This window comes from Pelodiscus sinensis, chromosome 6 (assembly GCF_052426305.1).
Source record: "Pelodiscus sinensis isolate ZL-2025 chromosome 6, ASM5242630v1, whole genome shotgun sequence".
NCBI lineage: Eukaryota > Metazoa > Chordata > Testudines > Trionychidae > Pelodiscus > Pelodiscus sinensis.
The window spans coordinates 102,254,299-102,267,392 of record NC_143057.1 but is presented as its reverse complement, the minus strand read 5'-3'; the positions used below and the strand labels follow the sequence as shown (position 1 = coordinate 102,267,392).

The 13,094-nt window shown below is 37.8% G+C and overlaps 1 protein-coding gene across 1 annotated transcript in view; it reads right to left on the bottom strand.

Annotated features, from left to right (window-relative positions):
* FGF10 (fibroblast growth factor 10) overlaps positions 1–13,094 on the bottom strand; it is an 89,356-nt gene that overhangs the window by 75,330 nt on the left and 932 nt on the right.

The following is a 13,094-nucleotide window of genomic DNA, read 5'->3' as shown; positions in this document are numbered from 1 at the left end:
CTTGCAGAAAGAGATAGGCTAGTGTCCAAGCTAAGTAGGTCCAGACCCAATTTCCTTGTCCATCTAATCTCAGTTTCTCCCATGCATGTCCACTCACTTTCAGTCCCATCCATTTCCCTCCCTAGTCTCTTTACTCAGCCTGTCCAAGTCTCCTCCCACCTGCTCACAGTCCCAGTCTCCCTTCCTTAATCAGTCTTATTTTCCACTGTCCCCTGGTTCCCAGTTTAAATCTCTCTTTCGCTGGCTTCCAGTCAGCCTCTCCCACTTCCAAGCTCCTTGTCCAACTCTATGCTGGCCCTTCTCCCCAGTCCTGGCTCCTGTGCTCTCTGCATTTGAATCAGACAGCTACCTGGTTCATGATGCCCAGACCTAGTGAGGGTAGGGCAGGGGCAGTGGGGTGTCATTGAAAACACAGAAAAGGAAGGCTCCTTGCATTCAGTCCTGAAGTCTATTTCTGGCACTTCTAGCAGTCCTGAATTCCCCTTAAACTTCCATTTCCTATTAAAAATTATCAATTTCCCGTACATTAAAAAACTAGCACATACCACTACATTACTCATTCTCTCTCTCCCTCTCTCTGTATATATATATTTATCATAATTTGTACACCTATAGTTAAAATAGCAGAATATAGAAACTAGTAAGGCTTATACAACAAACACTAGACTGATCGTTTATAAAAAAGATTCTTCTACTCCACCATCATATTAACCTGTCAGAAACTTTGTGGAACTTCTGACATAAGTTAGTGTACTGAAGGATTGTGTTTCTCTTGAAAACTTTACTACCCTTTAATAAACACTATATAATCTGAACAGTATGCAGAATATTTCCATTACAGACAAAAACAATGGAACAATGTTAAAGTTGTATGCCTGGGTTGAGAGAGGGATATCAGTTCTGAGGCTGTGGGAAACAAGATTTACACTTCATTTTCACACAGTATTTCAAAATGTGTTCATTTTTTCTAAAAATCAGTAGATTGTTGTAAAGAAAGTTTAACATCTTTGGTGTGCTGGCCTCATTCCACTGAAAAATATTCAACCTTAAATCTCCAATCAAAGATTTTTAATTGTGAAAGCTCTATCTAGCTGGTGTCTTCTAGAGCAGTGTACTGAGGTCGGGAATCTTTTTTGTGTCAGGAGCTGCTGACCCACAGAAAAATCAGTCAGGGGCCTCACACAAGTGAGAAGCAAAAAAACAAAAACAACAACCACCAAAAAACCCCACCCTCGCTGACATGGCCCCTGACTGAGGAGGAAGATATATCCTTTCCCTACCAGAGTCTAGGGGAGACTAGGCTAGTAGATTTTATGTTTTCCATCTCCACAGGTGGACAGTGGGGGAACTAAAGCACCAGCATGGGCTCCCTAATGCTGAGGGGAGGCCTGAGCATCTGGGGCCAGATCCAGGCAAGACAGGGTGTCCTGGGCCTTAGGTTCCCCATGCCTGGTTTAAAATAAAGTATTCTCTTTCAGTATGAGTTCTTTATCTCGCCATTCTTCATGACACTGAAGTTGTGACATCAGCTACAGCAGTGTTCCTTAAACTTTTTAAGACCGAGGAACACCAATTTATTTTTATGAGCAACACCAAGAATTTTTTTGTTGAGCCAAAAAAAAGGGGGGGGGGGAGAGGAGGCGGGGAAAAGTTATTGACCAAAAGAAAAAAAGGTCAGGGGAGGAGGGGAGTTATTGAGCAAAAAGAAAAAAAGGACATCTGCCCTTTTAAGAGCAGCCATTTTGAACTCTATTGTTCTCCATGGCACACCTCCGACTGCCTCGCGGCACACCAGAACACAGTTTAAGAAACACTGAGCTACAGAGTGGAGGGCATGGCAATTGTGCATGTTGTCACAGATTCTGGGGAGGGAGCAATCCAATTTCCCACTGTGTATGGAAGGACTAGAAGCTACATAAATACTGACTAGACTCAGGTGGCACATATGGAAGCTGCAGTGAAACAATTTCAGCCCCTTTACTGTAAGACATTGTCCACATGTCCTTTGTGGGTCTGTGACTTCACATGGTAATGGTGGTGTCTAATTAACACAGCAATTCACACATTTATGAAACCAGTTCTGTTAGATTAGTCTGAGTAACTATGTAATCAACTACTGCTTGGTGTGACACTCTGTCCCCCCCTAGGGGTACCTAGATCAGCTAGAGATGGGTGAGTCTGTTAGTGTTGGCTAAGTGCTTAGCTCATGCATTAAGATTCCAGAGATCCCAAGTTCGATCCCACTCAACAACAACCAACATCTATTGGTGTTCCACTAACTCCTGCGTTAAGCCTCAGATCATTCTGAGTGAATATTAGAATGTTTCCAGAATCCTCTTCAGCACATCAGCCTTGTCTACAACCAAACAATATGCTAGTTTAATTACAATCATTTTTACATCAATTTAGTTAAATCTGTCCAAGTTCCAATATGAACACACGTACACTGGTTTACATCTGGCTTATAATGCTTTAGCTCAATTAATTTAGCATAGAAGTGACTATACTAGTGTCTCTGTTAATCTTTGGAGGACATCCAGTATGCATCAAACTCAGAGGGTGTGTCTAGACTACAGAGTTTTTTCGAAAAAAGTGGCCTTTTTCAAAAAAACTTCACCTGAGTCTAGACTGCCACCACATTCTTTCAAAAGTAAATCGAAAGGATTCGGCAGTTTTTCGACCGTGGAAAACCTCATTTTATGAGGAAGAACACCTTTTTTCGAAAGTGCTCTTTTGAAAAAAGGCGCTATGTAATGCAAACTGTGCTTTTTTGAAAGAGAGCATCCAGACTTCCTGGGTGCTTTCTTTAGAAAAAGCGGCTTGCTTTTTTGAAAGTACTGGTTGTAGTCTAGATGCTCTTTTTTGAAAGAGGCTTTTTCAAAAGTATCTTTTGAAAAGCCTCTTTCGAAAGAGGCTTGCAGTCTAGACGTGGCCAGACTGAGTTGAGTATTTCTGCAGTTGAAAAAAGGTACATGCCTTATCTGCAACAGACGTGCCTTGTGAATGCTTATGAAGCATTCCATGCTCTGTCCTGGCTATATGTCCCTTGCCCTCCATACATGCAAACTCTGCAGTCTCAAAGTTTGCAAGGGGGCCTACCAAAATATTGTCCCCCCTGGTTCTCCACAGTCTTCTTGAAACTGTGTGATCATTCCATGGCAACATCCCCCTGAGTCTCCGTGGGATGATTAGTAGGGAACAATACATTTCAACAGGGGTGATAAAACAACTTGTGTAGTGAAAGTGCTGAGAGCCACTGAACTAAACTGTAAACCCTGTACATGATGGAAACCACTTCAAACCAGGGGGTCTAGTAGCACCCCCAGCATCCTTTTTTTCCAGCACCTACTAAGCATCTCCAGTCCCTTTTACAGGATTTTACCCAACAGCAGATTTTCAACACTGCTACATCAAGGCAAAAGAGAAAGTTACTCATGTAAGTACAAGACACATGTAAATAACAAGATATCTGTGCCCTTTTGTTATTGCTTGTTGCTGTTATGGGGAATGTCATCTGATCAAAGGCAGCCTATTCTCTCTAACATGTAAAACAGCTACAGTATACATCAACAATCTATAATGGTAACAATGTGATGTATATTATATGCTATAGTAATATATGTTCAGTACATTTTACCCATATGTTCTGTTCTGCATTTGCGGCTACTACCATATTGCATCAAGAAAGCAGTATTAATTGAGACAACTTTATCAAAGTACCAAGATTTATGTTTATGTTTTAAGATGAAACATGAACGATGATAAACACCACACCTTGCTTTTCTCTCTAAACATTTTTTCTACTTAACTATAATACTTTGTATGCACTCTAAGTCACCTTGGATGAAGGCATCTACTATGCAAAAAATATCGTAATAATCTAAATAACAAAAACAAGAAGTTGTGTGGTATCTTAGGCCATGTCTACACTAGGAGATTACTTTGAATTTACTAAATTCGACATCTGGGAATCCAACTTTACAAATGTGAAGTTCCCTGTCCTCACTACAGGGAAGCATTGAAATTAATCCAAGGCAGGCTCTGTTAATGTGGATGTCTTACTTCCAACTCAGAGCCCCAGGAAGCACTTTGGGGAGCTGCAGGACACCTTCCAGAGGCCAATTTGTGGCACCAGAGCATCTGCACTAACATTATTTTGGACTTACTAGATTGGGAACAGTGTTACTCCTCATGAAAAGCAGGACTACAGAGTTTGAATTCCAACAGCTTGGAGTTTGTCAGAGGTGTACTTCATCAAAATCATCCTTACATTTTGATGATCTTCTCAATTATGATAAGTTTATATCAATACAAGCAACTCTGGCCTTGCAATAGCAGCAGCAGTCAGTAATTCTTCATAGGTTAGCTCTCCAAAACATCAGCAAATCCCCATCCACCACCACTGCAACTATTAAGTCTTCTTTTTCCATGTTGACTGGAAGTGGAATACTATTCACAGAGCCTTCAAACTCTTCAATATCCTTCTCCACCTTCCACTAGCACAACAAATTTTCCTTTCCTGAAACAGCTGAAAATTGTTTTAACATGTTGCTAGGCTTCAGTGCCAAATTAATGCACTCAAGCAAATTTACAATTTTCAGTATTGTCTGAACATTTATATTGGTGTCTACATCAAGAACAAATTTGCAATTTTTGATCAGTAATGTCCTTTCATGTTCTTAATCTCATCTTCAGCCACAGATTGCACCAAAGATATAGTATTTGGAGTAAGAATTCAAGCTGACTGTGAGCAATAACCACCTCTTGGGCATGGTTAGAGTACTTATCTAGTAAGAGGCATCCCTTATGGGGTCTGCAAACAAAGCTGATGATGCCACTTTTTTAGCCAGTTGATGAAAATCTCACTTGTGATCTACACATTTGCTGTTCTGACATAACCGAGGGACAGTTGATAGAAATCCTTCAGAAAGCATCAACAACATTTTACCTTTCCAATCATGAACAGTGGGTATTAGTCACTCCCATCAATGTTGACATAGATGAGTACAGTTACTCTGTCCTTTGACACTTTCTTTTTAGCTTTTCTACTTATCCTCTGTCACAGAGCCCTTTCACATAAAGTCCTGTTTCATCAGCAGATGTAGATGTCAGTGGGGGAAACTTTTCAAGAATGTGAATAACCTTTTCCCATTCCTGTTGGTTTGTCTGCAGACTGTTTTTTAAATCCCCCCCCCCTGCTCTTTTTTGAAAGTCACATTGAACTGTTTCTTCCAAACCATTAGTTGCCTTAAAATCATTTAATCATAGGAAAGGTATAAGATGAAGGGATTTTTCCTTGATTGTGGGTCCAGCAAGCAGTGTTCCTTGTGCTCTCTTGAACCATATACAGTAAGGGCATGTCTACACTAAGGAGGTTGATCTTCTAGTGTTCAGTTTAGTAAGTCTAATGTAGACCCATAAAATCAAATGCCGAGGGCAGCTTCTGTTGGCATCTGGTACTCCTTGTTCTGCAAGGGGTAAGGGAAATCAACCGGAGTGTGTATTCCCATTGGCCTCCCACTGTGTGGACACTGCCATGCTTGGTTTAAGGTAAGCCAAATCCAACTATGCAGTTCGCATAGTTGGAGTTGCATACCTTAAAATCAACCAGACTGGTCTAGTGTAGACTATCACTCATTGGTCAAAACAAGGAGCTTTTCCTTCATGCCTGTGCTTATGGCAGCTATTCAACCGTCTGTCTTTGTATTTAGCCAAAAGTTACCTTTCTGCTTCCATATTCTCTACATGCAACTGAACTATTCAATTGTAACTTGACTGCAATGTGGTTTGACTAATCCCCAGAGTTGGACGGACTTGGATAATCTGTATTTTTGCTTTCAGTGAGAGACTTTTGGCATTTTGTATATTTTTAAATGCACACACAAAATTATGCAAATAAGCTGAATACGTGATGCACAAATGTTGCTCCTAGGTGGTGGCTATGTTGCTGCGTGGACACTTCATGTTAGGGAAAGTGTTCGCAGGGGAAATATTGCTGGTAAGCAGCAGTTGCTTTTACAGATTGTTGCTACAAACAACTATCTATTGTAGAAGCAATTAGAGAAACACCATGTGGAATGTTAGGAAGAAATTAAACAACTTTTTGATGCTTGCCCCACTATGTGAAAATTCCTCTTCAGTCATAGAAGATATACAATATTGATAGATTATTTAGAGGCAAACATGCAAGGAGATAAGCTAGAGAGTTATTAGTGTAACTATAAAATAAGGTAATGCTTTACTGCTTACACTATGAATCTATCAAGCAATAATTGGATGCACGTGTTAGTAGCAGTAAAAAGGCATTGTCCAGTTGTCCACCTTACATGGGAATATATTTTAAGTGTTTTCATTGATTTACTGTTCCAATTAGAACAGAACGTTCAAAGAAAGAACAAAAGTGACCTGATTTAAAAGCAAAGAGTGACTTTAAAGCTATTGTTCTGCATGTGACTTGGCTCACAAATTATTTGAAACATTTGTGTAAAAACATTTGTGTAAAATTGTACTCCCTCAAAGAATTATATCAGTTTAACTAATCCATTCAATGATTAAACTGTAAACACTTTTTCTCTGACGATTTAGATATTTATAGACAGAGACTGCTTTCCAGAAAACAGGTTGATTTCTTCTTAAAGCTTTGGATGGCATATTTTTTTCTGTCTGATTTCTTCTTTATTCTATGTTGTAAAGAATCTTTGCTCATTACAATGAGTTGGCACTAGTAACAAAGGCAACTAATGCAGTGAGAAAATGATTTTATCAGTCCACAATACCAAGTAATAAATACCATTGATATAACAGAAAAAATAAAGCATCTGAATAATAAGGAGGCACAGACATTAAAATACTAGAGAGCCTTTTAAATAAATCTCCGGGGTAAGAGAAAGATAATCGCTTTGCTAGCTTCTAACAATAGTGGATACACCAACATATACATTAAAATAGATTTATACAGAGTCCATTTGTAAATCCACCATCCATTGCACATCAAAGAATTTCTTTTTCATATCTCGGCGTGAGTGATTCCAATATTTCATTTAATTTCCAACAAGCTAATATCCCCTATTAATGTTGACAGATTTTGGAATTATACCACTGTAAGGAACATTTGTACTATTTTAAAGACAAATTAGGTCAAAAGTCTTTAGAAATAAGACTTAAATGGAATGATTCAACACTTCTTACTGCAGCACAACTGAATATTGATGATAGATTTGTGTGTAATTAAAGACTTTGGGTCAAGCTTAGAAGAAAAAAGGGTAGCACCTGAAATTACTCCCCAGAGTGGCTGCTTTAATCTCTCTGCTGACTTTGCTGACACCATTTCTACCTCCTCAGATAGAAAACTTTTGAGCAAAAATACAGTATTGTGGTTCAGAAAGGAATTTTTCATTAGCATGCACATGAAGGAGGTTCTACCATATTTGTGCTTAACATTCACAGATCCTTACTGTGATAAGCCATTGGCCATTCCTAATTCTTTTTATCTTGAGAAGATAAAAGGGAGCAAAGACATTGCTTGCAAATATAAGCTTTCTTTCTAAATGTAAGGCTCTGTAGAAAAGAGGAAACTTTATTTTTACAGGCCCTTCTCCATCTCCCACAGAAAACAGTGGCAATACTCCCACTGATTTTAAGAGGAGCTGGATGGGGCGCATAAAATTGGAGACTCAAGAAGAACATCTAAAAACATTTTAAATGCCTCATTTCAAGATGGAGGTTCTTATCTTACAGCTGAACATTCCTGAGAAGTTTTATATTGTCTTGAGCCACGTTCTATAGTCCTTACCAAATCAAGACCACAGAATCATCTTGTTGAAGGAGCACTGTGGGATATGTAAGCTTTCTTGTCCTTTGCCTCATATTCCTAGGTTGTCAGGGTGATCTCCACCTAATGCTGTCTTAGTCTTCTTTTGTAAATGGCTATAAATCAGATGTATTAAGACAACAAGGAAAAAAAAGACTCCTTACCACTGTAAATTTTAAGAATTTTATGATAAGGCTACACTATCTTTGTGGAGGGTCCACATGGTGAAAATGCAATCAAAGTAACAGAAGAGTGTCAAGTAGACATTAAATAATACAATTCCTTCCATATACATAAATCCTAGGTGTCTGAGGTTGTAGGCTGCTGGTTATAAATTATGTAACTGAGCTTCAGGAACAACTCAGACTTAAATGAGATACCAGTTAAGTAATAAAAAATGTATAGATTTCCTTCCCAGGAAACAAAAATACCTATTAGGAGTCAGTATATGATGTCCTGAGGTCAATTAAAAAAAAAAAAGAGCTGTCAACAACTCTTTGTAAAAACTGACACAAAGAAAACTCGTGAGCCTGAAAATAGTATTTCATTTTAAAATATTGTTTAATATATAAAACTAACTCTGAAAGAATTAAAGTGAACCCATACAGGCTGTTTTAATAGTATTAAGATAGCACAATTTGCTCAATGTTCCAGTCTTCTATTTAAAGCTGTACTTGTGATTGTATTGCAGCTATCTCACTGTTATTTACAATCAAATTAAATTATTTTACAACACCTGGAAACATTTAAACATTGGCTTGTTGGTTGTAAATAATTACAAGAAACAAGGAAATCAGTAGATTTTCTTAAATTGTTCAAAGTATCTAATATGTCACTGTTAATGTAGGTAACATAGATGTAGATTTTTTGTGTGTAGTTATGCACCTGATCCAGAGTTCACTGAAGTCAATGCAAGGACTACAAGTATCCACAGAAGTAGATCCCTAAATGAATAAAAAATTGGTATCTGCATCCACAAAAATGATCACAGATACCTGCGAATTTGAAGCATTCTAGGTACAAAATTTGCATCTACAAAAATGAGAACAGATATCACCATTCACATCTGTGGACATTGACACCCATGACTATAAAGTGGATATCCACAGATCTGCAGGACTCTATATTGCAGTCAGTAAATAGGTATGCTCAAGATACAATCTGATCTGGTGTAAATCATTGTAATTCCATTGATTTAAATACAGGTTCATCCGTTCATACTTGCTCAGAATCTACCTTTATGACACCTTCCTAATTTGAGTGCAAGCTCCTTGTGGTAGTAGCTGTGTCTCCTTCTACAGTGTGTTTTGTACAGCATTGTGCACAGAGAGTCTTACTGAAAGTGAAAGCCCATGGGAATGAATAGCAATTCTTCTGTTGAGTTCAAAGAGCTTTGAGTCAGGCCCATCAATTTCAGTCAATAAATCAAACACATTAATAAATAATGGGCCCAATCTGCAATCCTTAGTCAGGTGCAGAACTTAACAGCTATATGGTTCATATTTTATCCTGTAATCTTATTACTGCTACCCCTGTGAACATTCATATTTTGCATATTTCAAGGCCTTTTGACTGTTGCCTGTATAGTCACCTTTTATTGTTTTTTACAGTGCAACACTCAAAAATGTAATGTATGTTTACTTTAGCCAATTCATAGGGTTGCCAATCTTCATGACTAGCATGGAGTCTTCCAAAATTGGCATCAATCTCCTGGAAACTATTGAAAGCAACCCTGGAGATTTTTAGCAGGATATTTTAAGAAAATGACATTGTGTCACACTGGGGGAAAAAAACCTCCTGGAATAGCTTCAGTCAGAGTTAACAACACTATCAAGTCATCATAAGTTACCTGGGCCAAAATTCACTCTCCATTAGACCTGTGCAATCTTACTAGTTCCAGAAAGATGAATCTGGGCCATATGGCTAAACGCAGCAATGCCTCTATCTTTACATATTCTAAAAGCTCAAAACTCTTCTTAGCTATTTCAGATGTCAAGTTATAGGCAATACTTTTGTAATTACTCAGGGCTTTTGTTTCACACATGCTCACAGTCACTGGAGAACACCACAGCTGTTTTATTCTCTTCTAGAAATGGACTTATCAGGAGCTGTAGCCAGAGGACCTTGCAGCTGCAACAGTGAGGTAAGAACTAGTGCTGAGTGGTAGAGTTTCAAGGGCAAAGTTCTAGATGTAAAGAATAATAAAACAAAAACTAAACTATCCTATATATCTAGTGACAGATATACTCCAGCTATGATAAATTATGCAAGTTTCCCCAGACGTCTTACAGAATAGCCATAATTCACCCATTCCTGTTCCCGTTATCCTGGAGGTATGTAAAGGCTGAGGTAACAGTTCTGGTATAATCAAGTTGGAAAACATCTGCCAAAGTAAATCTTTATTTAGAGCATACTATATAATATTTATAGAGCAAAGCTATGAATACTTCTTGAGCCATTTTAGAAACTGGCAACTGAATTGTACTTTCTGACAATTTGTCCTGACTTTCTTTGACTTGATAGCATTTCACTAGCAAGAAGACATTGAAACTGTTGTCTAATTATGCAGCATATCATAAGCTTGCAGCTCTGTAGATAAGATTTTATTGTAGTATAACTGGATTTTAAACACTATTATCATCTGAGTGAAATAAATTAATCAACAAATTAAAATATTTTAAAAATAAAGTCTTGTATGTCAATAGTAATAATTATTTGTTTAGGGAAATATGATTTTGGATAAGGAACTTATTTCAGAGTTTTAAAACCATAATATTTAAAAGGCTACAGTTTGATGGGCTGCTTGTTTGTCTTTCCCTTAGGCATGGCAGGAGTTTAGTCTCATTTAATTACACATTTAGACAATGTCTAAATGAGGATACGAAATACTTCCACTGAGTAAATCCATATGGAGATTATGGGGGAGTTCTGATTACATAGTCATAGGTTAAATTATGATTCACAGAACCTATGCTTTTCACTTACAATATTTTGATATGGATGGTCTTGAAATACAAAACAATAGGTTGGGATCATTTAAGACAGTTGTATTTTTTCATGAAGGCATTTTAATAAGCATTGGTAAACTGTTAACACCAGTGTAGATGTTTGACTCTCTGATCTGATAGCAAAGACTTAAATAGTTACTTACGTCTTATATATCCAGATTACTTTGCTTTTTTAAAGATATCCAGTACTGTACTTTGAATAAATGACTTCATTTAAGCACTCTCAAGTTATTAATTTTGAAGAAACGGTGCCCTTCATTTATTTTATGTATACTTAGCTGACTGCAAACTATAATAGTTTTGTAGTTCTGAATTAATGCTTGATTTACATCACTTGATGATTACCTGTTCTGTTCATTCCCTCTGAAGCACCTGCCATTGGCCACTGTCAGAAGACAGGTTACTGGGCTAGATAGACCTTTGGTCCAACCCAGTATGGTCGTTCTGAAATTTTATGTGCTCGGGGAAGGGAGGGGAAAACAGGTAAACAAATCTGTGTTTTATTTAATTTTGGCAGTACAGACAAACATTCTGCAACTCTGAAAATATCTATGTCATGTCAACAAGAATATTAACTACCTTTTAATTTTCTTATGTGGTGGGTGAAAAAGAAAAAGACCTGGGCATAATGCCAAGTGGAGTAAGGGGGAGTTGCTCTAGTTTAAGGAGGGTAGGATTGGGGCTCTGAACATGTGTTTCCCTTTACGTTCTTTCCTCAGTCAGGGACTCTTCTTGCAGGAATTTACATGTATAAGTAACTTTACTCAAATGAATAGCTGCAGTGATTGAAATAGAACTGCTTAAGAAAAGTTACTTTCATATATAAATGTATGCAGACAGTCCCTTAGTACTTCCAGTTCTTCCTGAAGCAATATGCTCAGAGAAAACCTATTTACTTAACAATAGAAGTGTACACAAACATTCAGAAACACGTCTGAGAAACACAGTAGTCTTTAGAAGCATAGTAGTTTCTATTAAGAAACATGGTCCACAGTAACAGCTAGGTACAGACAAAATGAAGCCTTCAGCATATGATTGTATCTAATAAAACTTTTCTATGAAAACTAAAAGACTATATGGTAAAGCCAATCTGCTTTGACACATAAAGCATTACTAACATAGGTCTAATACTACAGAATTAACAGCTGTGATAATATAAAATATTAAAATAAATTGCTAGCTATAGCAAGTGGAAGCAATGATACAAGAACGCAAATGAAAAAAATGCCAGTTATGGAGGTGAAAATAAATAATGCAAGGACTGGAGGATTAACTGTCATCTTTTTAAATATATAACACTTCATCCTGCCAAACCACACTCTGTACTTTACTTACTGTTCAAGCAGCTCTCATTTATCTACCCATTTGTTTTTAGTTTAGCACCGTTTCTATCCCTAGGTATATTTGGATTTACAAAACAACCGAAACCCAACCCGTTGCTTTTCACCAGTAAGATCAAATAAAGTAGCTTTTCTTAACCATTGGTACAGCAGAGCCTACCTTCTTCAACACAGGGATGTAGCCATTGAAACTTACACTGCTATATATTATGCTTTACTACCGTTCCTCCCCTTCAATTTGAGATTATTCATTTCCTTGTCTGCACAAAAATTACATTTCTCACGACAGTCTACCAAAAAGTTATGAATGTTCTATTATTGGAAGCCTAATTAGCATTTAGAGAAACGTTCACTGTCTGGGGTAAACTACAAGTCTTGTGACTTTTACTTTGAAAATATTTCTTCTTTAAGAAACTATGACACTGAAACGAGTGTGAGGTCTGCATTAGTCCAGCCCCAGATGTTTACGATGCAATAGCAGTATAGCAGTGCTGCAACATGAGAGCTTTCCGAAGAAAGAAAGGAGTGCAACAGGACAGCACAAAGCAGCACATATGCTATTGACAACGCAGACATGAGCATCATATTACCAGAGAGAAGGCAGGGCAGACACAAAATAACAGCAGTGGTGCCTTAAAAGTTAACTTCGTGGGCTGCAATCGCTCAAAACCCAACAACATGTAGGGGCAGAAATCAAAATCAGAAAAACACTTTTCACTGGATGGGGAGTGAAAGGATGGCGGGAGGAAAGGGGGGAGGTGTCAGTAAATCTTGTGGAGCTTAAAGGGAGGTGGGGAATCAATGTATTGTTTTAAACTTGAGTTTACATCAAGCCATTCTAATGACAGGGGATAATTGTTTTCAGACACAGTAGAAAAGAGCCTCTTCCTCCCCCTTCTCGCCCCCCTTTACAAATCTTTCTAATTTGCTTTTCTG